This window comes from Bos javanicus, chromosome 5 (assembly GCF_032452875.1).
Source record: "Bos javanicus breed banteng chromosome 5, ARS-OSU_banteng_1.0, whole genome shotgun sequence".
Lineage (NCBI taxonomy): Eukaryota > Metazoa > Chordata > Mammalia > Artiodactyla > Bovidae > Bos > Bos javanicus.
The window spans coordinates 84,179,226-84,185,833 of NC_083872.1; the positions used below are offsets into that span (position 1 = coordinate 84,179,226).

At 41.7% G+C, this 6,608-nt stretch overlaps 1 long non-coding RNA gene across 2 annotated transcripts; it reads right to left on the reverse strand.

The window, feature by feature from the left end:
* Nucleotides 1-506: 506 nt before the first annotated feature.
* Nucleotides 507-5,680, reverse strand: LOC133247996 (uncharacterized). Of its 2 annotated transcripts, XR_009736586.1 has the most exons (3): nucleotides 2,893-5,680; nucleotides 1,887-2,060; nucleotides 507-743 (listed from the first exon to the last, which is right to left on the reverse strand). It is a non-coding gene; the product is annotated as an uncharacterized LOC133247996 (long non-coding RNA). The 2 variants fall into 2 exon arrangements; XR_009736585.1 differs by having other exon boundaries at nucleotides 1,887-5,680.
* Nucleotides 5,681-6,608: the final 928 nt, after the last annotated feature.

Here is a 6,608-nt window from a genome sequence, read left to right on the forward strand (position 1 = left end):
GCGGGCTATAGTCCATGAAGTTGTGAAGAGTTGGACATGACTGAGCTACTGAGCGCACCACTGTGAAATTGAAGTATGTGATGGCAGAAAGTGTCCACATTTTTCAGAGCTAAGTATTTTGCTTAATTAGAGCAATTTCTTCTCCTACTCTTTATACTGTCCCTATCTTATGTAATGTTCAACTTCTTTTTACTCATTTAAAATATTTTGTATTTCATTAAAGTCTTTAAGTTGGCAAAGGATTAATATAATGAACTGAATAAGAATATATCTACAAGAAATTCATGTTTTCATTTATTCTTTGTTAATAAGTACATTGCTTGAGTCCATCACAGTCTTTCTTCAAATGTTAACTTTGTTTTATAAAAAGGTATGTGTTTGACTTTTGTACATATTTGCTTTAAACAACAAGAAATTCTGTGGATATGGAGTCTCTGTTTACCTATAGTCTGAAAAATGCTCTAATCACTAGGTGTTTAAAACTTCATCTTTTTACAAGAATAGCATTATGTAATTTTAGCTTTATTAGACACAATCACAGTTCATAATAGAAAATATTTTCTGTCAGATTTTCCTTTCAGTAAAAGTTTTGAAAGAAAGGAAAGGAGGAAGGAAATAAAGAAAAGAAAGAAAGTGACATAGAAAAAGGAGTATTTAAAGAAGTTTCATAGGTCAACACCCCCAAAACATTTACTTGTTCAAGTCCTTTCATTGACTGGATCTTCCAGCTTGGTGCCAATGTCCTGGAACAAAGAGAAACCACTGTGGTTAAACAAGTGAGTAAAACTGAAGGTTCTTGTCTGGATCTCAGAGGGACACCTGGTACTCTCTGCAAATATGGAGAAACCAAGCCACTTGTAAATTACTGGTTACTGGTTTCTTAAACCAAGTCGTGCCTTCTCTTAATGGATATCTAAGCCCTAGGGACTTAGTGAGAAAACGATCTAGCTTTCTCTTCCCTGTTGTGTCCCTGTTCTAGCCATAACAAAATATCTTAACAGTTGGCTTTGAAAGATTAATGTCCCCCCTGAGTTGTGTATGGATGGCGCTATTCCATTTCAGGTATTAATTTTATAAAAGGGCTTCAAGGAAACATTTGCTTTATTTTGCAACATAGCCCTTCTTGCCTTTCTGAGAAAGAGTTCAACCTTCTAAATATCAAATCTAAAGTAACATGCAATTATAAAAAGTATTGTCATAACCCAAGCTCAGTTTCTACTCTATGTATCTTCCTTATGTGTGTGTGTGTATGTACACATGTCATATGTGGGAATGAGAAACAGAGGCAGACTTCCTATAACTGCACTGCTTACAAACACTTCAGTATCTCCCAAACTCTTTTCCCTGGTCAGATCCCTTTGGGAGCTGACCTCAACTTACCTCCTCACTCCTATCTGGTAGCAGCCTGCCCCTACGGCATTCTGATCAAGATTCCTTCATCTTCTTTCTCTGATTGCCTAACCTCACTGTTGGGTATGAACTCTTGCTGTTCCTCCTGCCTGGAATGCTTTCCCTCAAAAAAAAGCATTGCGTGGCTCATTTCTTCTCATTACTAAGGTCCCAGATCAAATGGTATGTCCCCAAAGAGGTCTTCCCTCATTATCTCAATGTGGCCCTGCCCCTTCACTCTCTCCCAAAAGACTCTGCTCTTCATAATACTTACTTCTATCTAAAATGTTTTTATTTGCTTATATTTCATTGTCTGTTTCTCCTGCATGAATGTAAATTTTGTTACTCTCTATACAACCAGCTCCTAGAATGATAACTAACACAAAGTAAGTATTCAATAAGCATGTATTAGAGTGTTAAATCTTTTACATTTCCTTTTCCTCTTGCTCTTGTTTCCCCCACCCCCCACCACAGTGGCTCAGCAGTAAAGAATCTACCTGCAATTCAGGAGACGTGGCAGGAGACTCAGATTTGACCCCTGGGTCCGGAAGATCCCCTAAAGGAGGAAATGGCAACCTACTCCAGTATTCTTGCCTGGAAAATCCTGTGGACAGAGGAGCCTGGTGGGATACAGCCCATGAGGTTGCAAAGACTTGGACACGACTGAGCCACTAAACAACAAAGAGGCACAATTATTCTGGAAAACTTCAGAGCATTCAAAGACCTGTAGATCCAGTTATAATAAAAGGCACCTCGGGGCTAAGATCAGTTAAGGGCATGGAAGGCTAATACCTTGAACACTTGGGGATCTGGCAAGGAGAGATAATACCCACCCTTCCACCTACCACATTCCCATCCATCCACCCCAATCTTTGCTGGCTTAGTATAGCCAAGAAACAGCTCCCTAGTCACCTCTTCCCTAAAAGATGCTTGGATAATGGAGTACAAAAATAATTTAATGATCCAGGCGCTACTGGCCATGTCTGGTAGATGAGCTTTGGGACAGCATGAATAGGCAAGCTGAAATGATGGCTCCAGGTAGGGGCAAGCTGGGCAGAAGAGCCAGCTGTGGGGACTGCCTCCTTCTGGAGCTGTGTTTTCCTTGTCTTGGAGGAGGAGAGCTGAAATGGAAACTTCTAGCTAAATAAAATTGAAAGGTGGCTAGCAAGGATACTGGTGGTCCTGTCTTTCTGCACCAGGCTGAGTCACTTTCATTATTGCTCAATTTGAGTTAGGTTAAAAGCAGACAGCTTGTCTCTTCAGTGTTTTTTTTTTCTCCTTTCTGTAGGTATCCAAAAGTCTAGAAATCGATATAATTTAAAGTTAATGAAAAGAAAGTTCAGCAGCTGCATCGTATTTCATGCCATTCTTTCCTTGTCCTCGGTCAGGCCTCTCCCAGCTCCCCCCAGCCTTCTGTTGTGTTGCCAAGGGCACCACACAGAGCAGAGGAGCCTGTTCTGAGACCGTGGCAGGCTTCCCCATGGCTGATTTCACATTACTCACTTGCTCAGCAGGAGATAAGCAGGAACCCGGTCCTCTTTTCATGTTGAACAGGTGAAGAATGTTTCTGTTTTGGTGGCATTGACAGATGATGGTGCTGGTTTGTTTTACCTACTAACTCCAAAGTCTGATGTGTTTTAGCTTTAAGTTGCCTGTTTGATTTATCTGTCAAATGCAGTGGGGAGGGACAATCCCGACCGCTTTGGAAAGAGTTTATGCAATTCACCAGCTTACCCAGTCATTGTGGGTGTCGCCTGTTTGCACTGGTGGTTGTACACAAGACAAAGATAAAAAAGCAGAAGCAGTGGAAGTTTCTCCTGTGGAATGGTTCCATTAGCATCACAGAGATACCTAGATCACTGTTTTTCTTCCTAGCATAAGATGGCCTTCAGCATCTGCTGATGTCAAGCCCATTAACTGCCACTAGAAATTTTCTTTAGCTCCTCTCCTGACTTTTTTGTGTTATGTGATACTTCCTGAGAGATCTACAACAACCCTTCTAAAGGCAAAAAAACTGACACAATGGTAGAAAGAGTGATGACTTGATGAGGGGGAGAAGTATCTCATTATTTGCATACCAAACCTCTTCATGCATCAAAAAGGGCCGGCTCTGAAATCCTGGTGATCTTTAGAAGTATCAGGATGTAACTCTGCAGAGGACAAGCCCAGGTTTGAAAAGGGAATCACCAAAGGGACAGGAAGATGACTGGGAAGAAATAACTACTGCTTACTGACAAGGAGCATTTGGAGCTTACTGTTCGTCATTCAGTCGTGTCCAACTCTTTGTGACCCCATGGACTGTAGCCCACCAGGAGAATTCTGTCCATGGAATTCTCCATGCAAGAAAGGCACAGTGGGTTGCCATTCCCTTCTCCAGGGGATCTTCCCCACCCGGGGATCAAACCAGGTCTCCCACTCTGCAGGCAGAGTCTTTACCATCTGAGCCACAAAGGAAGCCCAGCATTTGGAGCAGGAACCCCAAATAGGAAGACCTGAGGTTGGTGGGACTGTCACTCCTGCTGTAGTTCTCATGTCACACTGAGAAAACCCGGTGCATATTAGGTACACAGAGGCTTGTTATATTAACCAGAGGCCAGACTTGCATCTCAAAGTTTGAAGTCTACCAGAAAATTCTCTAAGAAAGCATGCTTTGGAAACTGTTCTCTGTTTTGAATGTTAACTGTGAACAAGTATGCCTTGATAGTTAAAGTTGGGCGTAGGGTTAGGAGAAAGGGTAATTACAGGTAATGATAATAATTAGCACAGATTGATCCTTTAGAATGTTCTAGGCACCATTTCCAGGACATTACAGATACAAATTCTTACAATCTTCACAACGACTCTATGGGGTAAGTGCTCTTATTAATTTTATGGATGAAGGGACTTGGGTATAGAGTAGTTAAGGAATTTTTCCTAAGAGTCTGTAGTTGGTTGCTGTTGTTTAGTCACTAAGGAAGATGCCCTGGAGAAGGAAATGGCAACCCACTCCAGTATTCTCGCCTAGGAATTTCCATGGATAGAGGAGCCTGGTGGACTACAGTCCAGGGGTGGCAAAAGAGTTAGACGTGACTTAGCGACTAAACCATATGTCCTGATAAATGGTAGCAAAACCTAGACTCAGACCCTTAGCAATCCAACTGGTTCTGGAGTCTGTGATTTTAAGTGAGGGCAGCGGCAGCTCGCTGGAGGATTCTAGTCCCCAGCGTCATCTCATCAGCACCAAATGCACATTGTCCAAGGGCTGTTTATTCTGCCCCTCAGTGTTCCCCAGCCACTTAGAGCTGCTCCTCTTCAAGCAGGTTCTTGGGTTCCCCTGAATCACTCTTTCCTTTCCCCTGCTTACTCGGGGTCATTGAGGTTGGGAGCACATGAGTAACTTTTATTTTATTACTTTATTTTATTCTACCAAAAAAAAAAAAAAAGTGTAGAAGAAATGTCCTGGAATATATTAGCAAAATGAATGTGGGGTTTTCACCTTGTTCCAGAAAAATAAAAGAAACACACTTACTCTCCTTGAGAATATGGAGTGGGGATTTCCAATTTGTTGAAGTCAGAAAGTGTGTCATTGCAGATTCCAATCAAACAGCAAATATGGCAAAGAGTAAAGAAACAAAATAAAACAAAATAGAAAGAACTTATGCCAAAGACGAGTTAAATAGAGAAACGAGAGAGAAGTTGAGTAACCTTGAGCAAGTCACTTACCCTCATGTGGCCTCAGCTTGCTTTTCTGTAAAAGGAAACAAGTTGGACAAGAGGCTTCCTTCCAGCTAAAAGGCAATGATGTTAAGATAAAGAAGCAAATGCTAAGGAGAAAGGTTTGGGAGTGAAATACAGAAAGTGTAAAACACTTTCTTTTCCCTTTTCATATTTTTTCCTTATTACAGTAAAACAAGTGTACTGAATAACTGATCCTGTAAATAACAAGCCTCAATAGTTAAAACCCAAGAGCAGACAAACATTTCTCCTTTTGGATTTATGTCAAGGGCCCTGACTGTACTTTGAAAAAAATGCAAGGTTGTAGAGTGTAGAAGGGAGTACAATCTGGGGGTCAGAGAACAGAAATACTATTTCTAAAAAAAAATTTTTAAATCTGATAATTTCATTAAAACAACAACAACAAAAAACCCACCTGAAATCTACTCTCACGAAAGGGTACACGAACCTTCAGTAAATCCTAGGTTTCCACAGAACATAAGTTCAGTTCAGTCGCTCAGTCATGTCTGACTCTTTGTGATCCCATGAATCCCAGCACGCCAGGCCTCCCTGTCCATCACCAACTCCTGGAGTTCACTCAGACTCACGTCCATTGAGTCAGTGATGCCATTCAGCCATCTTATCCTCTGTCGTCTCCTTCTCCTCCTGCCCCCAATCCCTCCCAGCATCAGAGTCTTTCCCAATGACTCAACTCTTCGCATGAGGTGGCCAAAGTATTGGAGTTTCAGCTTTAGCATCATTCTTTCCAAAGAAATCCCAGGGCTGATCTCCTTCAGAATGGACTGGTTGGATCTCCTTGCAGTCCAAGGGACTCTCAAGAGTCTTCTCCAACACCATAGTTCAAAAGCATCAATTCTTTGTCACTCAGCCTTCTTCACAGTCCAACTCTCACATGCATACATGACCACAGGAAAAACCATAGCCTTGACTAGACGGACCTTTGTTGGCAAAGTAATGTCTCTGCTTTTGAGTATGCTATCTAGGTTGGTCATAACTTTCCTTCCAAGGAGTAAGCGTCTTTTAATTTCATGGCTGCAGTCACCATCTGCAGTGATTTTGGAGCCCAGAAAAATAAAGTCTGACACTGTTTCCACTGTTTCCCCATCTACTTCCCATAAAGTGATGGCACCAGATGCCAGGATCTTCATTTTCTGAATGTTGAGTTTTAAGCCAACTTTTTCACTCTCCTCTTTCACTTTCATCAAGAGGCTTTTGAGTTCCTCTTCACTTTCTGCCATAAGGGTGCTGTCATCTGCATATCTGAGGTGATTGATATTTCTCCCGGCAGTCTTGATTCCAGCTTGTGCTTCTTCCAGCTCAGCATTTCTCATGATGTACTCTGCATATAAGTTAAATAAGCAGGGTGACAACATACAGCCTTGACGTACTCCTTTTCCTATTTGGAACAAGTCTGTTTTTCCATGTCCAGTTCTAACTGTTGCTTCCTGACCTGCATACAGATTTCTCAAGAGGCAGGTCAGGTGGTCTGGTATTCCCATCTCTTG